The sequence below is a fragment of the Pongo pygmaeus genome, chromosome 8 (assembly GCF_028885625.2).
Source record: "Pongo pygmaeus isolate AG05252 chromosome 8, NHGRI_mPonPyg2-v2.0_pri, whole genome shotgun sequence".
Lineage (NCBI taxonomy): Eukaryota > Metazoa > Chordata > Mammalia > Primates > Hominidae > Pongo > Pongo pygmaeus.
The window spans coordinates 70763100-70786629 of record NC_072381.2 but is presented as its reverse complement, the minus strand read 5'-3'; the positions used below and the strand labels follow the sequence as shown (position 1 = coordinate 70786629).

Genomic DNA, 23530 nt, shown 5'->3' with positions numbered 1-23530 from the left:
ACCCCAGCCTGCAGCTTACCCCTATTTGAGGTCCACTTGTAACTCCCTCTGGGGCTGGATGGAGACTCAGGCATTTGCACACATACACACATACAGACACACACACACACACACACACACACCCCCCAGACTCAGTCTCTGCCTGGCCGGTTATTAATTGCCATGCGGGCTGAGCTGAATGGGTCCCATTAGTATGTGCTTCAGCAGCTCCTAGGAGCCCGGGCTGGTGCTGGGATGCCACAGCTTATCTCTGTCAGCCAGGCTTTCCTTACACAGGACTCCACTGGCATATAACAAGCCCTCCTTGGGGACTCTGGACCCGTCGGCCAGGCTAGGTGAGGAGAGAGAGACCCACCTCTCCTGGCTCTGTCTGGCCAGCTCAGGCCTTCCTCTCACCCTGCCAGTGCCCACAGTGGGGCCTCTCGGCAGCCGGAGTCACAGTCCCAGGACAGGTGAATAGGCCTCTGCAGACTGCCAAGCCGTTCTCCACCCCCCGCCTGGCCTGAAGCACCCCCTTTCCACTCTGTGTTGCTCTGCCAAGGACCGTGGGGATTGTGCTGTCATTATTGTTGCCTGGCTGACATGGCATCGGGGGGCAGGTGTGTGAGGCTGGATCTCTCGAGGTCTTGCAGGTGAGCAGAGCTATCACATCTTTCTCCCTCTTTCCCAAGCACCTACCATTCCGACAGCCTCTCATCTCACGTGTCCCCAACCAGGGTTGGCATTCACAGCCTTCGTGACCATCAGAAGAGGGAGGAGTCGGAACACTCATCTCCCCAACCTTCTGTCCGACCAATGCACGGCATCATGTGCAGTTAATCCTTACCAAACATGTCCCATGGGCCAGAAACTGTGCTCAGCACTTTCTAGGCATTGTTTCATTCTTCGACCACCTTGGAGGAAGGCTCATTGACTCTTCCCATCATGTAGATAAAAAAGCAGAGACCCAGAATGTGACTGCCACGGGTTACACAGCTAGCCAGCAGACCTCAGAATATGCATGATACATAGAGAGCCTGTTTGAACACCTTGCTTTGGCATGAGGCTCTTGGCTCTGTAGCAAGTTCAGGCATCTCTACATCATAAGAAAATTCTTCCTATGTCAAGCTGGCATAGGCTTCCCTGCCATTTGCACCACATGGGCAGGTTTGCTGGCTGTGATAGGGTCTATGACAGTGCACCCCTGAGAGGCTGCCACAGGGTTGAACCCAGCCCTTGGGCCCAGCAGCAGCAGCGTGTGGACCTCTGACTAGCTTGTAACTGGCTTACCAGGGTTTATAAAGAGCAAAGAGGCCTCAGAGCTGTCCTTCGTTTGCCAAGACTCCCCCAGCTGTGGACCCTTGGGCTGCATTCTAGCTTTTTGCCAGTGCAAACAATCGGTGTTCCCTCATTCCCTGCATAAGGTCATAAGCCCAGCATCACCTCTTCATGTTTCTGAACCTCCATTGACACCCACATGTCTCCAAAAATGTTGTATTTTCCAATTCTAAGATGCCCATTTGCCCCTTATTTTAAAATATATGTAGTTGAAATGTGTGTGAGTTAGTCGCCCACAGCCTTTGCCTGCACAAGTAGTAGCTGCACTCACCCCACTAGAGTGACTGCTCTGTGCTCAATAGCCTTGGGAAAGCGGGCATGGCTTACCCTTCTCAGCCCTAGGGTAGGGATGGGGAGCCAGGCTGGGTAGGGAGGGGGAGCTGAGGTAGCGGCTGAGGACCAGAGAGCCTCCATGGGCCATCACTGCCCTTGTCTTCCTAGCCATAGACAACACCCATATTTGGCACTTCCTTTGCAGGCAGGAAGTGGTGACATTTTTGACTCCTACACATAGATTGGTTCTGTGTCACCATGGTGCCTCAGGGTCAGCTTTGGACCAAGATCTTCTTTATACCCTTGGTCTCTGAATGTGTGATTCAGAGCCAAAGAGGGGAACAACAGTGTCAGTGTTTCCATTCTGCTCACAAATTTGATTTTCTAAGGAGTTGAAGAGTTTGGGGCTGGACCAAATGTTTCTCAGTCTTGGTTTAAAAGACCCTTAGTCCCCAGGGAAACTACCAGCCAGCTCCTCCCAAAAATGGGGAGTCTCTCAGAGAGACCCCAGAGCAAAAGGTAGGAGAAGCTGTTTGGGAGCCAGGAAGGAGGGGCTGAGACTCCTCCAGGGGCCTAAGATGGGGAAGTGAGTCAGCTTGAGGCATCAGGACCTTTGAGGGAGCCCAGTCAGCCTTCTCCTTCCCCCACAACAGCCATTCCCAGAAGCCCTTGGGCAAGGAGCCTCTAATTGATGAACTTGTTCCTCTGTAGCTGTCACACTTCTTCAGTTCATTACAGCCCCATCTGCCTCTCACAGAGACTGCTCTCCGCCAGCCTCCTGGCTGCATCTGAGGGAGAGAGCGCCTGCAACCGAGCAGCTGGGCTTGAGGCCCCGATTACCTTGGAGAGTCCAATCAGGGTAATGGCAGGCCCTTCTTTAGAAGCACTGAGCTTCAGGGGTGGAGGGGAGCTGGTGGAACTTGGAGAGGTGAGTTAACCCTTAGCCTTCCAGATCCAGAGGCTGGGGCCACAGCCAGGCACACCCCATGGCAGAAGCCCTCACAGAGGGGCCCTCTCTGAGGTCCACTTGTAACTCCCTCTGGGGCTGGATGGAGACTCAGGCAACCTGGCCTTTTGAGTCCCCAGCCCTGAGCTTTCCTTATACTAAGGCCTTCTGATGAGTAGGATTAATTTTGATGTTGGCAAGTTTTTGTTTTGTTTTGTTTTTGTTTCTGTTTTTGTTTTTTTTGAGACGGAGTATCACTCTGTCATCCAGGCTGGAGTGCAGTGGCATGCTCTCAGCTCACTGCAACCGCCGCCTCCTAGGTTCAAGCGATTCTCCTGCATCAGCCTCCCGAGTAGGTGGGATTACAGGCATCCACCACCATGCCTGGCTAATTTTTTGTATTTTTTAATAGAGACAGGGTTTCACCATGTTGGCCAAGCTGGTCTGGAACTCCTGACCTCAAGTGATCCACTCGCCTTGCCCTCTCAAAGTGCTGGGATTACAGGCGTGAGCCACTGTGCCCGGCCGAGTATTTTTAATTGTCTGTGTGTGCCCAGCGCTGTATCTGGCACTGTGGGTGTGACACTCTCCCTGTGTTCTGGCCTCTCCTGGGTGGGACTACGTCTTTGTAGACCATGGAATGCTGGCACTGCCTGCCCCGAAGGCGGCTTGGAGAAGCGGCGTGGTGAGCCGTGGAATCACAAGACCCCTCTGATTCTCATCCTGTTTCTGCCATCAGTCAGGTGACTTTGAGTGTCACTTATTATCTGGACCTTGGCTTCCTTGTCTGCATAATGAGGACACGAATACCTCCCTGCCACCTCACAGGGTTAGGCCATGCCATGCTATATTTAGCCTTTGATTTTATGGGTAACAAATTCAACAAATACTCATTGGCTTCTCGGATATGGAAGACACACAAATGAAACACCGCCCTGCCCCGCAGAAGCCTGTGGTCTAATGAGGGAGACAAGTAGAAACCCACACAATTGTGACCCTAGGCTGGCTGGACATGACACACACACACACACACACCAGCTGGGGCTGCAGAGGCCAGAAGGCACTTAGTTGGGGCAGCCTGTTAAAAGCGTAGGTGATTAGAGCTGTGTGACACAGGACCCAGCACATCCCAGTCAGTGGTTTGGATTTTCTCCTCTTTGGCACTGCAGAGGTTGGAGGGCTTTGGGGTCAGGGAAGGATGCAGTTGTAGCTGTGCTTTTGGGAGGGGTCTCTGGTGGCTGCAGAGATGGTAGATGGGGTGGCAGAGCAAGACGTGCAAATAAATATTCTCTCCCCCAGCCCGCTCGCATCACCAGCTGTCTAAATCTATAACTCTGTTCTAGGAAAGACATCTCGTCCCACTTCCCATTTCCCGGCGTTATTTTTTTCCTGAGGTTTCAGAACGCAGCACCTTTGAAGCTCCCACTGTCCCCTCCTCATTCCCGGCCAGGGTCTGAATTTTAACCATCCTATTTTCTTTACCAATTTTATGATAAACAGCCAAGTGTTTTCCCACACATTTCCTAAGTGTGTCAGGCTGTCCCTCGGGGCACTGCTGCATCCCTTTGCTCCGACATGCCCAATCTTGTCCCCACCCTGGATGCATGATTGTCCCCAGATCCCACTGGTTCCTTCCAAGTGGCCAGCATATTTCCAGCCCACCCCCGATCCATAAACTTTGGAGGCGAGTGTCCATCATCTTGGGCTGAATCTGGGTCAGGCTGGCTCATAAACTAGCCCACGGAACAGGCCCCTCAACTCCACCACAGAGCACCTGTCCTGATTTTTCACAGTTTTCTTGCCACTCTCATGTCTGGGGGTGTTGGCTGCTCTTAGCAACCACCACAGCGCTATTGCTGCAGAGAAAAACTTCCCATCGCTGCGGAATCCCCGCAGCCCCATCCTTGCTGCTGCCCTCACTCAAGCCAGTCTTTTGTTACTGATACAGAAGTGAAATAATTTTACTTAAAACTGTCTGACCCCTACACTTTCTTGAAATACCTTTCATTCCTAAAGTTCAGAAGAATCCTGCCAGCTTAACATGCAGACCCATCTGCACTTCCAGCCAAGTTCTGCCACCACCCTCCACGTCAGAACCAACAGTTAAACTCATGTGACAGTCAGAGCCGCTTCCCTGAAATGTTCGACCCCGTGACATTTTAAGGTTCTTTCCTCTGCCCTGACTTCTGCTGTCCAGTGGCTCTGTTCTGAGGATGGCGGTTGCTGCCAGTGCTGGAAGATATGACAGGTTTGGACGTTGGCACAGCCCCAAAGTATTGCTCCTAACCAAGAAGCAAGGCTTGTGGGGATCTGTGGGATTCATTCTTGCTCTAAACTCCAGGGTCCTGGAGGCCCCACCTGGCTTGGACAGGCTGAGGGAAGACGTCCTTCCAGCTGAGGAAGCCGGTCATTCCTGGCTTGATGCCTGAAGAGCCCCTGTCTTCCCCTCCCCGTGTGGGCTGCCAGGAGAGGGCCCCTGGGGACTGGGCTCACTTTGCCTGTGCCCTCTGCAGCTCTTCAGGGAAGCATGGCTGACTGCCTGCTCCATGCCCAGTCTTTTCCATCCAGACTGCTCATTGCACTTTTTATGGCTTGGAGCTGGTGGTTTATGGAGCAGGAGAAAGACAGCAGTAGGACTGAAGGAAGGGCAGACTGGTTGGGGGCGGGTGGATGGTGCTTGTAACCTCTGGGTAAGCCCAAAGACACTGTGTAAATAACAGCCTGTGTCTTGCTCCGGGCCCACTTTGCATTCCTGATCAGGTCTCCATGTTCTACCAGGAGGAGGGTGAGCTCTGATTTCCTCGCACAGGGCGCGGCCCCTCCTGCCTTCCCCAGCCTGTTCCGGTGGTGAGGAGTCTTCGGAACCATGAGCACCAAGAGTCAGCACCTCCTGCATGAGCCTGACTTCCAGGCCTATTGGGCTTTGTGGCACCATAGAAGGCTTCGCTCCGCATCCTGGAAAATGCCAAGGAAAATGCCTCATGGTGAGGCCACTCAGGGGGTCTGAAGAAGTGGGAAGAAAGCTTCATCCATAGACACCCTCGCGTGGGCTTTCACCATGTGGAGCTCTGTGGGATAGGACTTGAACTGTGTTCTGACTGGTAGCCAGTTCTGAGTGTTCCCCAGGCCAGCGGCAACTGTCCCGGGCTGGCTAGCTGGAGGAGATGGACCCTGATGTGAGCCCCAGGGCAGGGACTTGGTTTATCTGCCAGGGCACAGCTGGAGCCCACCCTGTCCCATGTGCCCTGAGGACATGAGGGTTTGAGCCAGGCAAGTGGCATTACATTTCCACTGTGCTCCAGCCCAGATGTGCTGCATAGGCAGCTCTCTCCATGCAGTGTTGAGTTGGGACACAGGGAAAGTGCCCGTTACCAAAACAGACAATATCAGGCCAAGACAGACAGTCAGGGAAACGGCCGAGGAAAGGACACACGCCCTCGGCAGAAGTCCTCGATCTCCAGGCCTCGGGGTTGGTTGCCCGAGATCTGCATGGGCTGGGGGTCAGAAGGCAAGCAGAAGGTGCACGCGCCTTGCTGTGGCATAGCCCCTGCCCTCAGGAAGCCTGCGCTCGCATCATGGGAAAGGGAACCGAACACAGAAGTGAGCATGGTGTCATGGGGACAAGGAGGCACGGGGAGGGTTACTCCATGGAGAGCAGGCTGTAGGTGCTGACAGGGCTCCATGGAAGGAGGGCTGAAGGCACCCCTGAACATGGGTGTGGCTTGATGGAGGCCAAGGCAATGAAGGGGACACATTTAGGGAGTGGACAGAGGAGCAGAAGGAGGAATGAGTTTGGTCTGACTGGGGCTAGTGAGGAGGAGGCTGGTTCAATGGAGCCAGAGAAGGCCCTGGGCAAGAGGGAGGGGTGGGCTGCGAACAGTGGAAGGAATAGGCTGTGAGGGCTTTGGAAGGCAGGTTTGCTTTTGATGTAATGAAAACAGTGAGTCACTGAAGGTTTTAGAGTGACAGCATGACACAAATGAGAGTAGGCTGGGAGGAGGACGATCGTGAAAACAGGAAATGAGTGGACAAGGCTGCTGGGATTTGGGTTGTAGCTTGAATTTGGAATGGGGCTGGAGACTCACTTTTAGATGGGGCAGGGTTGAAGACAGTGGACAGTGGAAATCCATTGCTGATATTCAACCCATAGTCCCCTGTCCCATCCAGACCCAAACGGGTCAGTAGGGTAAGCTGGATGTGTGATGTGATGGGGAAAGGTCTTCAGGAGAGGGTCACAATGAAGGGAAGGGGCCAGGAGCCCAAGTGGAGGAGGTGGTGGAAGGGACCCATCAGGGTGCAGTGGAGTCTCTGGGGGCCTGGAGACCATGGAATACAAAGGTGCAAGTACCTCAGCTGTGCTCCTCTTGCCATGGGAGACCTCTGCTGTCCTGTGAGCCTTGAGGACAGTCTGGCCTATAAAACTGGAATGAGAGGCAGAACCATTTGGATATTTGATTGCGAGGCTGCTCTGAAAGGCTCCATGTTGTCTTTGCCACCATGCACTGGACAGGACTGCCACAGGAGCTGGCGCTGACCCTCCAACTGCTCCCCCCAGCTCCATCTCCATTTTCCCAAACTTCATGGGCCCATGGCTGAGGGCCTGGGGGTGAGAGCAAGAGGCAAGTGCCCACCCTTTGGGGCTGGCAACCCCTACTCCCCAAGCAGAAGAGCAGCTTGGTTCCCTAATTGAATAATATGTGGAAATAATGGAATTTCTCCTAGAATCGTCGGTTATGTTTCAGAGCCAAATCATAACGAGAAAGTCATTAGTGGTAATAAACACAGCGGAGAGCCCGGGACATGATCCGTCAGGGATCTGACACGGTGGGGAGGGGGAGTCATCCCATTTGCATTTTCGTTTGCTAGCAGAATGTCACTCGCACCCCTGCCCGCCTCAAAAAAGTCAAGACACTAGAAAACACATTCATATAAGACATTTTTCTTGGTATCTTTGATGCTGAGGGCAGTGCGGCTGGGAGTAGCTTGGCCTCTGCCAAGTGGCCTTAAAAACTGGGTGTTTTTAAGGGAATATAAAGAGCCTTTCTCATTTTGATGTCCAAGGAGCCCAGTGATGAAGGAACAGTGTGTGGACCTCAGGCTTTTGGTTTCTCCTCCTGCCTGTCCCATCAGTCCATCCCAAAAAAACCCCAGCCGAAGGCGTCTCAGCCGTTTATCTGGCTTCATTCTAGGCCCCAAATCAACAGTGACAGTGGCCCTTGAAGGAGCCCTGAGTTTGGGCCCACGCTGTGTTAACTGAGTCAAACATCACTTCGTTTCCCTCTCCTGACTGTTTTTGCGATGATGGTGTTATTATCATCTTATTTCACAAACAAAGAGACTGAGGCCAAGAACTGAAGCCGGCTCCTCCCGTTCACTTGGCTGGTTATAGAGCAGAGCTGGGATTCAAGCCTATGGCTCTCCCACTCCCTCAGTAGGGAGCCCTGCACAGAGTAAAGCTGTCGGTTTCCCTCTAAGCCTCAGCAGCCAGCACTGTCCACATCACTGAGTCCATTTTACAGATGGGAATCACTGAGATCCAAAGTCAGGCCAATATATACAGCAAGGCCAGGAAAAAGATACGCAGGTCTGCACTGCTCCTGGCCCTACCCGCCCCCACCAGGTCTCCATGGTCATGTTGCTCAGGAAGAACAACTACGAAAGTGATCAATGAGTTCATTTCCGATACACTAGGGGTTGATGAAAGCTGAGAACTTCTCACAGCCTCCAGCATGTGTTAATAACTCGCCACCAGGTCCACCAATGAGGGAAAATATGTCAGCCTGGTGCCTGGCAGTTTCTTGGCTTATTGCATGGCCACCATCAACCTCCCAGATTCCAGAGGATCAACTATCAGAATTGGAAGGGCCCTTCCAGCCTGTCTGGCCTCACTTGACGTTTGGGAAAACTGAGGCCCAGACGAGTGGAATGACTTGTTCTAGGGCCCATGATTGCTGGAGCCATTGGCCTGCCCCAGCCAAAACCCATTTCTCTTCCTGCTTTCCCTGTCATGTCCAACATATTTTTTTTTCTGTTTCTCAGATTAATCTGATTTTAGCAAAACAGTACAAGGCAAGTGCATCAAGACTGTCTGATCCTGAGGCAAATATACTCCAGCAAATGACAGGCAGCTAGAACAACTGCCTTCTCCATGGATACAGCATGCAACAAACTCGCAGGAGTTTGCAATCATTCATAACTGTTTACATTTTCTTTTCTGTAAATGAGCGCATCTGGGTTCTGAAAGTATACCAGGTGCTTTTGCCTGCCCTACTGTACTAAATCCTCACCTGTGGCCAGTGTGGGAGTTCTTACCACTCAGTATAGATGAGGAAACCAAGGCTGGAGGCAGTGTTTGCCAAGTTCTCATGGTTGGTAAAGGGACAGAATAAGAAATCAGGAGACATGTGTAGGGACCAGAGAACAAAAGCCTGAAGCCCTGAAACTGCTCTCCTCACTTGATTTTGACCCTGGGAACATGGCTCAGCCTGTATCCAGGGAACTTGGGAGTTTCCGGTGCCTTGGTCCCTCCAGTCCAGACATGAGTCCTCCTCACACTGTGGCCCTGCCTAGGGAACTACCACTCCCTAGTTCTCTCCCCACTGGTGGGACCGGTGTGTGACAGTGTCCTCCAGAGGGCAGACACCTGGACCCATCCACCCTGTAGCCCCTTTGCCCTTCCCCTGGGAACCCCAGCTAGGAACCCCAGAGTGAGCACCTTGGCTTATGGTGCAGCCCCAGCCTAGGACTCTCATGCCTGTCCAGACCAGTCTCAGCCCTCCTGGACCCAGCCCACTTATAGCCTGGCACTCCAGGGCTCCATGCTGGCTCCTTCCAGCAGGAGACCAAGTCTTCAAAATAAAAATCGGAGGTGTTAGCTTAGTGTGCAGGGCCAGGGGAGGACCACTTGCTTTTCTCTCTCTCTGGTCTTTCTTTCTCTGCTTGTGGCTTTGTTTTTTAGACACATGTCAAGCCTGATGAACTAAATGATGCAAAACTAGAGATATAACAGCTCCTTTTATCTCCCGTTTCAAAACCCAATTTGTTCCTGCTGTCTCCTGAGGGCTGCATTGCAAACCCAGCCTCTCTCCTCCTTGGAGAACTATGCATATTCAAGTCCTCTCCCTCTCCTGCCTTCCCACTCCACTCTCTTTCTTTGCTCCCTTCTCTCTCTTTCCTCTCTCCCTTCTCTCCATACCTGTTTCTCTTAGACTCTCTTCCTTCTTTCTTTCCCATCTTCTCCCATTTACCCCTTTCTCTGACTCTCTTGACCTCTCTCTGTCTCCCTGTTTCTTCTCTTTCTCCCTCTCCTTCTTGCTCCCCACCCATCTTCCCCTTTCCCTCTCCTTGAAGACAGGCTGCATGTGTTTGCCTTTGTCTTGTTAAACGGTGGAAGAGCAAGGGCGCTCACTGGTACAGCGCCTGGCAGGGAGCAAGTTGGCTTCAGAACACTTTCTTTGCTGCCTGGACCCTGGTGGGGAGCCAGGGACCTCCCTTTCAACAGGACCCCACTAGAGTGCTGGTAGGGGCAGTCCTGGGTGGACTATGACTTTCTGCACACTAAGGATGTGGGGCATAGGCCATCTCAGATGTTAAGCCATCAGGCAGTATGATCTTCCTCCGGGATAGGGGGATGGAGCTGGAGGGGGCCGAGGCTCACGTGCAGACCAGAGTGCACAATCCTCCTGGGTCTGCACTAAGGAACCCACCCTCTCATCAGCCCAGACCCTGGACCAGAAAGCAGCTCATTCTCCTCTGCCTTTCTCCCTCTCACTAGGCAATTTCAGCTTGACTGGGTTATTCAGTGCATGGTGCTAAGGCTCCTGCGGGCAGTGCCTGTATGGGCCGGTTACTAGACTGTGGTCAAGGAATGTCTCACCCACCCCAGCCTTCCCAGACTCACAACTGCTGGCCCTTGGAGACTGATAGAATCATGGGGTCTGTGACGTTGCTGCCTGCACAAACCACACGTGCTGTTGGTGATAACTTAGCTGGTCTCACTACCCCAGGAAGACCCCTTGCTTATTCCACCCATTTCACTTCTTCCCTGCTCTTTTGGACAGAGAAAGGAAAAGAAGGCTCTGAGATGGGGCTAGAGAAGGTCAGCTCAGGAAGGAGTCTCCACCTACTGTCTCTCAGTTGTGCCGACCAGGGACCCAGCTGAGAAATTCCCCAGCAGCCCAGCTCTGTGCAAATCCCAAGTGCCCAGGTGACTTCCTGTCCCTTGGGTCTTGTTCGACTGGAGATGGCAGGCCCTGATGGGAGGGCTTATCCAGCATGACATAGCCGATCAGGCTGGAGCTGAGACCAGGACAAGGTCTTCTGCTTGCTGTCCCTGGGCCAGGTGCACACTTTGGGTGAACGGGTCTCTCTCATGTTCCCCAGTTTCCACCCCAAAGTCCGGTTCTTGGAACCCAGGTTCCTCCTAAGCAGGCCCTACCCAACTCCATCCTTCTGGTGGTCAGGAGGTAAATAAGGAGAGGGCCCGAGATCTCCTGCAAGCCCAGCCTCCCTTTCACACACTGCCAGAGCCCTGCTCCTGAGCACACAATTCTCATGCAGCTGATGGCCCCCCTGGAAATAGACAGTCATCAGGCTCTTATGGATCTTTCAAACCCCCTTCTCTCCCTAATAATCCCTCCTCTGGGGTGGTATTGATTCCCAGCCGCTGGCCGCCTCTTGGTATGCCAAGGCCCAGTTTGGGGTGGATAAATAGCTGTGCTGTCATTTTCACGCAGCAATTACCCGCTCTGATTCCTCTCCTCCTGGCCCCCGCACTAGCCACACGGTCACCTGCCTATTGACAACACACTCAAGCCTCAGCCAGCCCGGCAGGGAACCTATGGACCTGTGAGCTGCAGCAAAGTTAGTAGGAACAGAGACTTTGGAAAGGCAAGTCTGGGGCCCTGGCCCTGGGCTAGAGGGCGGGTCCCAGAGCTGCAGGCTGCTAGGAGGAAACTTCTTCACTCTGGACATTGAGGAGCACTGTGGAGAGTGTGCGTGCTATCATTTGATGGGATTCACCTGTGCATGTGTGGCTAGAGAGCTTCCGGCGGGAGTTTCTGCACCCAGCTGCCTCCTTGGGTTTTCCCACTCCTGGCTGCTCTGGGGGTTTGGAGGCCAGGCTCAGCTCAGTCTTACATCAGAGGTCAGCAAAGATTTTCTCTAAAGGGCCATAGAGTAAATGTTCAAGGCTTTGCAGGCCGTATGGTCTCTGTTGCAACCACTCACCTTTCTTGTGATACAAAAGCAGCCACAGATAGCATATAAAAGAATGAGGACAACGTGTTCTAATACAAGTTTATAGATGCTGAGATTTGAGTTTTATATAACTTTTACACATCACAAAATATTATTCTTCTTTTGATTTTTTGCTAAGCACTTAAAAATGTAAAAATCATTCTTTGCTGGTGGTTTCAACAAAGACAGGCAGTGGGCCAGATTTGGCCCACAGACCATAGTTTGCTGACCCCTGATTTATATCTACAGAGGACGGTAAGGACTTTTTTCCTCTCCTCATTTTCCAGATAAGGAAACTGAGGCTCTGAGAGGCAGTGGCTTGGTCCCATGCAGGAGGAAGGCGCCTTCTATCTAGGGATCGCTCAGTGTGTGAAGACCTTCTCAGGATCTTCAATGTAGTTGACTTGGAGATGGAAAGGTGGCGTAGCTTAGTAATTAACAGCCAGGTATCTGGGCATCACAGCCTGGGGTTGGATCCCAGCTCTGCTTGCTCCGTGTGACCTTGGGCAAGTTACTTCTTTTCTCCAGAGCCTCCTTTTCCTCATATGGAGAATGAGGGAGAGTGGGATAGAGGACAAAAGAATCCCTAAGGATCATCCAGCTGGGAGAATAGTGATTAATCTGTGACTCTGTGATTTGCAGCCCTCAATCCTCTGTCTTTAGTGTCTTGCTGTGCTTAAGGATTCTTGGTCACAAGGCTGCCACCTCCGATGGCAGGACTCAGGGTCTGGCCTCCCTGCCTGCCCAACAGATGTCAGTTCTCCAGGGCCCCCTCTTCCCACAAGTCTTGGCCCTGAACAGTCTCTCTCTGGGCTTTGCAGGGAGGCTGAGCTCAGCAGGCGCCCACCTAGGCAGGAGGCCGAGGAGATAAGTTAGGCCAGCCAAGACCTGGCTGCTGATACCTGGCGTGAAATTGAAAAGCACCAGACTCCTGCCTCCACAGCCTGGTGCCCTGAGGGAGAGAAGACTGGGAATGGTGAATGAAACTGACCCGCCCAGCCAGCAGGGCCGGGCTCCAGGCTGCCACACTTCAGCTCTCCCCACCCCTCCCCCGGGAGAGGCACAAGCCAAGCGGGTTCTTCGAGGCTCTGAGCAGCAAGCCCCTTTCCAGGGTGGCTGGGTGCAGGGGGCTTCTGTGAGCCTAGGGGCTTTAGTGGGCCCTTGGTTTTGAAGTAGGAGACAATCATCAAAAAGGGGAATTGGATGGGAGTGCCCTTGCCTTGTGGAATTAGGCCTGTCCAGAGGCCAGGGTTGCAGTGCTCTAAGGTCGTTGTAATGCAAGGCTAGCAAGTCCAGAACTTCTCAGAACAGCCCGAATGCACAGACTTATGAGACGCTGTTCCTCCAGGACCCCATTCAGCAGGTGTGGACACCAAGGCCCAGAGAGCTGAGCGCCTGGCCCCACCCAGGAGTACAGGGAGTTGGGTGGGGACCCAAGTATCTGATTTCTGGAGCAGGGCTTTCACTTCTGCAGCCCAGTATGGTCCAGAACTTGTCACCCTCATCCTCAGGCCTGTTGCCCCCAAGGACCTCCATTATCCAGAGAGCATTGGAAGAAACCTTGCTGTAGTAGACCTGAGGATGGGGACAGCTCCCCTCTCTCCTTACCCTCACTGTCAAAGCACCCACAGATCAGATGTCTGATGGCAATGACCTCTCCAGGGTCTGGCCCACGGCATGTTTATTAGGGTCCATATGCAGCCGATGCTGTCCATGCCGGGTGAATACATGCCAAGTGATTTCCTGTTCACCCAGTTCCGCATAGATGATTCTGGTTATAACAGTGCAGGCTAAGAGGGAGGAAGTCAACCATTTTTTTTCCATCAGCAATCTGAATTTTACAAGTCCTCATGCTTCTCCTAGCCACTCTAGCAAGGGAAAAGGTTCTTTCCATTTGACAGATGGGAAACTGAGGCCCAGATGGGCACTGTGATTACCTTCAGGCTCTATAGAGTTCAGGGGCCAGGGTGGAGCTGAACCTCCCAGCACCCTCTTACCAGCCACCCCACCCCATGTGGGGATGTGGAGGGTCCCAGGGCTGCTGGGACCTGTTGCTTCATGGTGATTTGGTTCTCCCAAAGCTGCTAAGTACTGTAGAGCAGAATGAAGAGCAGCAGATGGATCCTTGGGCCTCTTAGAGAGTGCCCCAATTTGTAAAACAAAGCCTGAGAAGGGGAAAAAAAAAGATGGAAAAAAGCAAATTGGAAGCGAGAGCAGGCTGTATTTTCCATCCCTTCAACCATCAGCTGCTTTAAAGGGCCAGCCTCGTCCTCATGGGGCAGGATAGGATAAGGAGGCAGGCCTGAGCTTTTAATCAGAGTTACGTTAGATGAAGCTTTTATTATTCACGTGGCTTTATTATAGCTCTTTCCTGAGGTTAGAAGTTAATTTTCCTGGTTTTTACAGAACTCTGGTCTGCTTGGCTGCCACAGATGCAGGAGAGGTGGACGGGAGTAGCGGAAAAAAGGGAGGTGGGGGTAGAAATCAAATCAAATAAACTCTCCTCATCCAGTGGACCAAGAGAGTGGACGGAAAACAACTTTAATAACAGGGGAAGGTTCCAGAGGTGGAAGCAGGCTGGTGAAATCAGGCCTAATCAGCTCTAGCAGAAGGGGTTCCAATCACCCCCAGCCTCACCAGGGGGAGGGCAGAGTGGACGAAGCTGGCGATGGGAGTAGGCTGGGGGCTGGAAGGTGGCAGGCAAGGCAATCAGGGCCCTGCCAGCAGAGCCTGCCCCACGCCCGCTCCCACCCCCTGCCTTGTGTTCCAGCCACAGGAGTGGGAATGCTGGCAGAGGGTTAACCGGTTAGTGACTGGGATGGAAAAGAGGAAGGGCATACCTACACCAGGCCCGGGGCCACAGGCACGTTGCCCTGGGACGCGCTGCACACCCCGAATACCCCTCCCACAATCAGGCATGAAGTAGAAGCCACCAATGCCACAGATAAGACCCACGAGGCAAAGAACTTTGGCCACAGCTATCTGGGAGAAGAAGATAGTGCTCCATTTTCTAACTGTCCCCACCTTCAAAGGGAGTCAGATCATTTTCAGTCGACTTCTCAGCCAGTCAGGAGCCCATCAAATGATGTTCCAATTTCTTGACAGTTAGAGAGTCATTTTATGGCTAGATTTAGAGGTTGGAGGTGGTCTGTGGCTGGGGTCTGGTGTCTGTGACTGGTGCAGTGTGCGCCCTGGGGTAACCCTGGGAACAGAATCAGTCCCCGACCCCAACCCCTGGTGACAGTAGCAGGAGGGGAAAGCCACGTCCACCCTGTAAGTTACTGTCGAAGGAGGGATTCGCATCCACTAAACAGCCATTAGGCCAGAAGCACCAGATGCAATCGCTTGAAAGAGACAGCAGTGCTCACCCAACGTTTCCTGGCGGTTGATCATTTAATCTCTTTAGTTCCTGCTACAAGGGGGAAAGAAGGCTGCAGAGAGGAGAGGTGGTATTGAGACAGGCACCGTGCTCCCAGGCCACGGCAGGGGAGGGGGAGGACGGGGCAGGGGAGGGGGAGGACGGAGCAGCTGTCCCTGCCAGAGAGGTCAGTGGCCTTCAGAGAAACCCATTAGACCGTTCTCATCCACCGTGCGTTTCATTAAAAGTGAGACGGTTTGCACCTTCCCCTTTCTCGGGCTGTCTTCAGGTTGTCGTCATCAATGAGCCTGCCCTGTGTCCCCTGAAGGGGCTGATTTCTGTTTGCTCCATAGGGAGACCCAATGCTTACCCCCAAAGAGTCTTTTGCACTTTCAGTTAGTCTGATAAGCTTTAGATGCCACATACCATCTTCCTATTTGTTATCATTCATTTATTCATTCAAGAAACAGTTCTTCAGGGCCTACTGTGTGCTAAGCACTGCTCCCAGAGCTGGGGACACAGCCAAACAAAACTGATGGAGTCCCTGCTGTTGGCACCTTTCATCTAGTGGGGGAGAGAAGAGAACCAACGCATACATCTATGTCTGCTAGTGAGAAGGAACATGAAGAAAAATAAAGCAGGCAAGTGGCTAGAGCAGGCTTTGTGGCCAGGGAGGGCCTCTCTGAGGACATGTGAGCAGAGACCTTCAGGGAGTAAAGCATGCATTATCTTAGGGGAGGTGACTCTCCAGGTAGAGGACAGAGTGATTGCAGAGGCCACCCCCACCCCCCAGGGAGTGACGGGCAATGCCAGGAGGACATCTGGGGTGGTATAGACACCCGAGGGAAGTACCAGGGCCAAACAGAAGTAAGACTGAAAGCAGAGGGGTTTGGAGTCTTGTGTAACCCGGCTGTCCAAGTTTGCCCATCCAAGGATTTCTGGTCTTGCAGCCTCATTTCCCCTCTGATGTGATGGCCACAGCATGCTCAGACCCAGGACAGGGAAATCACTGTTTTCCAGCTCGTATCCCCTCTCGGTGTCTTGTCTCAAAGCCCCTCTGCCTCTCCATTGCTGGCCATGGTCTCCTTACAAATGCCCCTTCTCCATGTTTATTTCAGCAACTGTAACTCAGTCCAAGCCATCTTCCTCTCTACCTTTAGAGCTTGTGGAGACACTCATAAAAGAAACAGAGGCATTTGCTCGTGCGGAAAAATGGATTTTGAGTGGCTGCTATATACCAGGCAGAGCGATATGATGGTACTGGAGCTACTGTGGTGAGCAAGGCAGTTGTGGAGTTTTAATGCAATGCAAGCAATATTAAGGTGATGTAATAAATGCTGTGATGGAGGCAGAGCAGAATGTGGGCTCTGGGAGCCCACAGAAGGGGCACCCAACCCAGGTTCAGGGAATTAGGGAGGGCTTTCCAGAGGAGGTGATAAACAAGTTGGGACTGAAACATGCATAGGAGTTGGCCTGCGTGTCCACTGCACCTAGAATACAGAACATGCCTGATATATAGTAGGTGCATGGTCATTATTAGTGGAATGAATGAATGGGGAAGAATGTTCCAGACAGACAGAACAGCATGAGCAAAGATCCACAGGTACCAGATTCAGGCAGTGGAGGAGCTGGGAACTAGGACACAGATGCATCGCCCTTCCTGTCACACCTCCTGACATGGAGATGGGCACTCTGCTTTCACGGATGTCTTCAGACTCTCTAGGTGCCTGTCAGTGTGCCTCCACTTCCCAGCAGGGGCTAGGACACAGTGCTCGGTGAATATTTGTTGAATGAATGAGAGGGAGAAACTTCAGAGCTGGTATTTCCCAGCCATCTCATTAAATAGGCAGATGAGGGGCAGGTCAAGAGACGGGTGGCCAGGGTGTCATTCATTCAACAGTGATTTTTTTCAGTACCTGTTTAATGCAGGGCACCGGGCCGGGCCCTGGGGACACAATGGAGAGCAGACTTGGGCGTGGACCCACCTCAAGGAGCTTACAGTCTAGTGGGGAGTCAGATGGTGACCAGAGAGTCACCTAATGTCGGTGGGATTGGAGACCCAGGGAATAGCCAGGTAACTCTAAGCAAATACAGCCAAGGACCCGATCCAGACTGGGGGTCAGAGAAGCCTCTGGAGGAAACAGGCCTGGGTAAGATGTGAAGGCTGAATAGGCAAGAGTTGGGGATGAAGATGAGGAAAGGATTCTAGCAGACGGATGGCACAGGCAGCGGCTGGAGGCAGCACAACACCCAGTTCATCTGAGGAAGTGCAAGGCCAGAGAGCTGGAGGGAGGCGAGGAGTCAGTGAAGCCGAGAAGGGCAACCAGGCAGGCCAGGCCACGCAGGCGTGGAAGGGCTTCTGTGGTGTTTATCTGAAGGTCAGCAGGAAGCCACTGTGGAGTTACTGGAGGACTGGAGTAGGGTTGTGGCGACACACCCAGATATGTATTTCAGGGCATTCATAGCGCCACGGGGGAGTCCACATTGCAGGGCCAGAGAGGCTGTGGAGCCCAGTGAGCTGGTCCCCGCAGGGGTGGTGGTGGGTGGGAGGGACAGGAGCAAACTGCTCCTGGAGGCAGAATTGCAAGGAAGAGTCTGGTTTCTGGCTCAGTGGTGGGTGCAGAGGGAATGTATTGACATTCATGGAGCTGGGGACACAGTTTCCAGAGTTTGTTCTTAGGTGTGCTGAATCTATACCGTCTTTGAGGCTCCTGTGGAGGCATCAAGTGGATGGTGGCTTGTTTGGGACCCAGAGAGGCCTCCATGGAGATGGGAGTGTCTCAACTGCTGTGGCCAGGGCGAAGCAGCCACTTGGCGTGCTTGACTCCAGCCAGGGACAGGAGCCGGAAGAGAGGCCCCGTGGGGTAGGGTCAGTCGGAGGCTGGCCGTTGCTCCTCCAGCCTGCCTGGAGCCTGTCAGCTGCATGGTGACGGAATGCATTTCTCTGCACTGGAATAGATTTGGGCTCAGCAGTTGGCTCTAAGTGCTTTTTGCCCTGACGTTCAGAAATGAGCACTGGGGCAGCGGGAGGGCTGGGATGGGGGAGGAATCCCAGGGGACAGGGCCACAGCCTGCGGGGGCCTGCTGCGTGCCTGAGTAAATAAGTGTTTGCCACATCACACACTGTCATGCGGGGTGGAGACAGAGAGGGGAGAGTGTCTTTGTGTATGTGTGTGCGTGGTGGAGGGGGGTGATGGCATATGGACTTGAGCTCCTAATCCAGTGGCCTCAGAGTACAGGAATATCTCGAGGTCCAGGAGGGGTGCACAGAGCCTGACGTTTGCTTCCACCGAGTATGTCTTCTTTTTCTTCGTGTAGATCTTGGTCAGAGGCACCAGCTCTCCTCCAAGTGGAAGGGATTAGGAGACAGGGGAAGCAACGTCAGAGGTGGGCTGGGAAGAGGTAATGTAGAGCCCCAACTTGGGGAACCAGGAGGAAAATGCAGTCACATGTGCATATGCAGCCTCCCTGCAGGTCTCTGGGTGTGTGATGCCAAACCTTGCTAAGGGGGGCACTGTGTACACACAGAGACAGAGGGAAGAAGGAAGTAGTACAGTCCTCAGCATAGTACTTAGTGGTTGTCATTTTATCTTTTAGGGGAACAACTTTGGTATAATAAAGACTTCATTTAAGATCAGTGTTGAGCTGCCTCCTTTATTAGACTGCAAAGCCTGTCCCCATGAAGAAGCCACTGGCTTTGCCATACTTAGGCGAAGGCTTCCAGAGAGTTCTTGAAAAACCAGCTCTGAGCCTGACTAGGCCTCTATCTTGGTTCAAGAGAAATGACTTCCTGCCTGCAATCACCATAACCGATAGCTCATGAGGCAGAGACAGTAAATAATTGTTCCACAAGTTTCAAGAGCAAGCGTAATTGGTACAGTTAACAGTGTTAGGTGATTAATTGGTTCATTCAGCACCAGTGTGAATGAGGCAGAGCATAAGCAGGGGAGGGGCCAGAGCCCCCAGACACCCAAATGTGGTTATGGCCCACTGCTGATCAGCCAGGATCTGGCCCCTGAAACAGCAGCCAACAGCTAAAAGGCATTCATCTCCAAGAGCTGGGGCTCCTTGGGCCAGAGCAGACGGCAGGTCACTGGGCAGGGCCCACAGAGTTGGTCCCATTAGTGGACATTCAGGGCTGGAAAGAACTGGATTTGGCTTCCATATTGTTTCACCTGTTTGCCAAAGGTCAGAAAGCTGTTGTAAATGAATGATAAGACTGACCGATTAGCCCGTGTAGGAGGGGACGGGGCACTGATGCATAGAGTCCCAGCCTGTGGGGTTGGAGGGACTCCAGAGAGGGGTCATCTACTGGATCTCTTGACCACTGAGCTGAAATGCTCTGGGGCATCCCTGTCAGAGGAGACTGGGCTCTATCTTAAAGTCCTCCAGGGAAAGATGCTCTAAACAGGGGTAACAAGCAGCAATTCAAATCATGTGCCAACTCCAGGCCTTCGATGGAAGCTGCTTATCAGCAGGTTGGGTAGAGAATCCCAAGGCTGAGTCTGGGAAGAGCACTGTGTTTGACTGGCACTGCCTGCCCTGAGTGCAGAACAGAGGAGAGGCGGCCTGCGGGCCATTTTCAGATCAAAATCCACCTAGGTCACTCAGGCGAGTTTTACACTTTCCTCCAGGGTAGTTTCTTGGGGCCTCACTTATTGCCCCAGAGAAGCAAAAATGGTCTTGACTGCAACTTCAAGGCACTGGAGGGCGTGAGAGATGATCAGGAAGGCAGCTGCAGACCCAGCTTGTGGGGCGGGGTCGGGGAGGTTCCTTTCTTGACCTTGTGGGACTACAAGGTCCCACAGACCTTGAAGCACAGAGCAGGGTGGAGAGTTGGGACCAGCCTGCTGGGTTTATCTAGCTATCCCTGCCTCCACCAGGATATTAACGGGCTTCCCGCAGATGGAAGCTTCTCTTTGGAAACAGGGTATTGGGAGCTTTAGATTAAGGCAGAGCCGAGTCCCAAGCCTGGCCCCTCCTCTTAGGAGCTAGGAATAAGGCCTTGAGCTCTCTACACCTGTTTCTCCTCCTTTACAATAGGGATAAAGCCTCAGGGACTGTTGTGAGGGCTGAAGAGGAGAAAGTACATAAAACTTCTAGTACAGTGTTGGTCATGGGACATATGAATTCTCCCACAAGATGTTCTGAGGTTTGGGGTGACACATTAAGACCAGACTGACTATTCCAGTGACTTGAGAGGCTGAGGAGTGGGGGATCACTTGAGGCCAAGAGTTTGAGACCAGCCTGGGCAACATATCAAGAGACCATCTCTGTAAAATTAAAATAAACATAAATGAGCTAGATGTAGTAGTGTGCACCCATAGTCCCAGCTACTTGGGAGACTGACACATGGGAGGATTACTTAAGCCCAGGAATTTCAGGCTATGGTAAGCTGTGATCGTGCCACTGCACTTTACCCTGGGCAACAGAGTGAGACCCTGTCTCAAAAAAAAAAAAAAAAAAAAAAAAAAAGAAAGAAAGAAAAGGAAAAGAAAAAGAGAAAGAAAAAAGACAAGGCTGCCTGTGGGAAACGTGTTGAGAAAGAACAGCTGCTTCAGGCCCAAGTCCACCCCAGGGCCCCAGTGCTGTTACTCCTTCCCCCACCGTCCCATCCTCAAGGCCAGTGAGTGTACACCAGGCATGCTGGATTTGCAGGTGTGGTGGCAGCATCAATTATGCTGCTGACATGGGGCTTGCTAAGCCTGGGGGAAGCTCTGGGAAGAGCAAGAGGAGTGTCCTGGGGTGGGTGGAGGAGGGAAGGAAAAGCAGCTGTAGAAAAGTCTGGAAAAGGCTTCCCCTCCACCACCAGAGCCAGCCCCCACCGGCTGCCTCCCCTAGCCAAAAGGCAAGGCTCCCTTGCAGCAGAAAACATATACACATATTTGCAAGCTACAGTACAAACGAGCGGCAAACCTAATGATTCGTGATTATTATTTGAAGGGTCCCACTGTTACAGATTTATTTGTCATTTCTTGTAATAACACCGACAGTAATGAATTCATTTGTATTAATGTGAGTGTCACGAGGACTTCCGTCGAAATTCCACATTAATTAATGTACCATTAAAACAAAGTGTCACCCAATTAATATCAAACAGAGGTAGGGCTGCCAGGGTCCTCTTCATCTGGGTTTCATTTATAATTCATGGTATTAGCACTCTGCTTAATGAACATCATTTGCAATTCCTACCCCTGGTCTCTCCCACTTCCTGGGGGAAGGTCAGGGTGTCCTAGGAGCTGTTGGGCCCTTCACTGGGCACCCCGGGGCCAGGAGGAGAAGGAGGGAGGGGTGGGACTCTGTTTCTAGGTAGAAATCGAGTCTCCGCATTCTTCATTCCAGAAGGGGCTTGGAAGGCCCTTGGAACTTCCTGATCGGTTGGTTATCCACTTCAGTTACCCAGAAGGTACCTTCTTGAGGTTCTGGTAGGGAAGAGAAGGCTAGTTTGTTTCTTGGTCAAGCCTGATCTTAACAGATGAGACCATGGCCGTCCTAGGAAAGCCTTCCAGCAGAGTGCACCCAGGATTCTGGTTTCCCTCTTTTCTTAGGGTCAGCCTGGTGGTCTTCTCAAGGTCTTTGTGTGCCATGAGAAGACTACTCCAAGGACCTTCAGGACCTCTAGCTGTCCCTGAAGCCAGTGGTGGAGCCCAGTGGGCCTTGGTCTCCAAGGCGCAATAGACCAAGGAATTGGACCCCTGCCCTGTTCCTCCCACAACCCCTGCGGAGGGGCCCACCTCCCCCAGCAGGGACAGAGGCACCATCATCCAGCCTTTAGAGCTCTCAGGACCCCATCCTGGGACAGCTCCTGAGGACAACATAGCAGGGCACCCTCCCCTCTCAGGGAATGCTCCTCAGGTGAGTGGACCTCCTCGGGCTGCCTCCGCCCAAGTATAAGAACCTGAAGTTGCCCCTAGCAATAATGAAGTTTCCTGCAGTGATGGTGACTGCTACCGCTATGACTGTGGGCCAGGCCTCAGGCTGAGTGTCTCAGAATCATTACTGCTAGGCCCACAGATGCAAGAGGAAGGTGTTATTGCCCCCATTTTACAGATGAGAAAACTGAGGCTCAGAGAGCTTCAGTACTTTTCACACAGAGGTGGAAGAGGGGAACAAGACAGGTGTCTGGGTTTGTCACATTGATGTCTCTGTGTCCTCCCATCCTTTCCAGCTAGTGATCCACATGAGAGCTGGAGGGACAGGGCCACAGGGGGCCAGGCCTCTGGTGTCCTGGCTCATGGTGCCCTTGACTCTCAGAAAGTCCTTCCTTCACTGGTCGCCCACATGCAGGGACTGTGCCCCACAGTCCTGGCACATGGCAAGCACCCATAGCCACCCATGGGGCATTTTAACCTGTGCTTCATCTGCATGAGAGTGTCATATATCTCACTGGAGAGTGAGGCTTGGAAAAAAAAAACAGGAAAGGGAGGGAGAAATGCTTTCATTGATTTTCGCTTCAGAACATGCCGCCTTTCTATATTCTGAGGATGGTCCCAGAGCAAAGGGGCTGGCTTGGAACTAGAGCGCCTTGGATTTAAGAAAGGACTCACAACTGAGCAGGAAGGGAGTGCAGAGTGATGTGGTTCTGCCCCCTCATTGGATGGACAAGGACCCGAAAGCCAAAAAGCTTTGATTCTTGTCCAGGATCACACGGGACCCTGGTCCAGGGTCTTCTGTCCCCCATCCAGGGCTCTTTCTTCCACTCCATGCTGTTTCCCTCAAGGTTAAGAATGCTGTGTGTTTGGGAAGCCACCTTGCACCCATGTTTGGACAAGGTAGGGGACGTCAGGGAGTCAGCACTAACATGGGCACCTGCAGGCAGAACTCTACCGCAGGAACCGTCTGTGTGACCACCATCTAGTCCCCCCACTCCCAGCTTCAGCTTTTTCATCTGTAAGACAGGGTTCCTGGGCTAGGGCAGTGCTTCCCCACCTTGGCTGTACATGAGAACTTGATGAGAATTTAAAGATACAGAGGCAGGGACTGGGCGCCAGCACGCTATTTTTTAAAAGCTCCCCAGGTGGTTCTAATATGCAGCCAGGAGTGTGAACCATTGGAACAGACATTGGAATAGGATCATTCGGTCTTTCTTCACCGATTGAAGCTTAAGCCATTCCTCCAAGGTCCCCAGAGCCCAGTGACTCTGCAACTGCCCTCTCCCTGCCTGGGTCCAGCTCTCCGCAATCTCCCCAAACCCCCCAGCCCTCACCACCCCTCAGCTCCTCTGCAGCCCAGTTTGGTTCGAACCTTCCCCAGCTCTGTCTGCCCTTAAACCCCAGGGCACCAAGTGACAGGTTCCACTTATCACATCACACCGCCTGAAGGGCCGGCAGCAGTAGCCTCAGGACTGGAGAGACAGAAACCACACCAGGCCTACCCCACCACACTCATGCCTGCCCAGG

At 52.7% G+C, this 23530-nt stretch overlaps 1 protein-coding gene across 3 annotated transcripts in view; it reads left to right on the top strand.

Moving 5' to 3' along the window:
- LOC129006860 (cadherin-23-like) overlaps positions 1–23530 on the top strand; it is a 335691-nt gene that overhangs the window by 134108 nt on the left and 178053 nt on the right. The gene's annotated exons all lie outside the window — the stretch shown is intronic.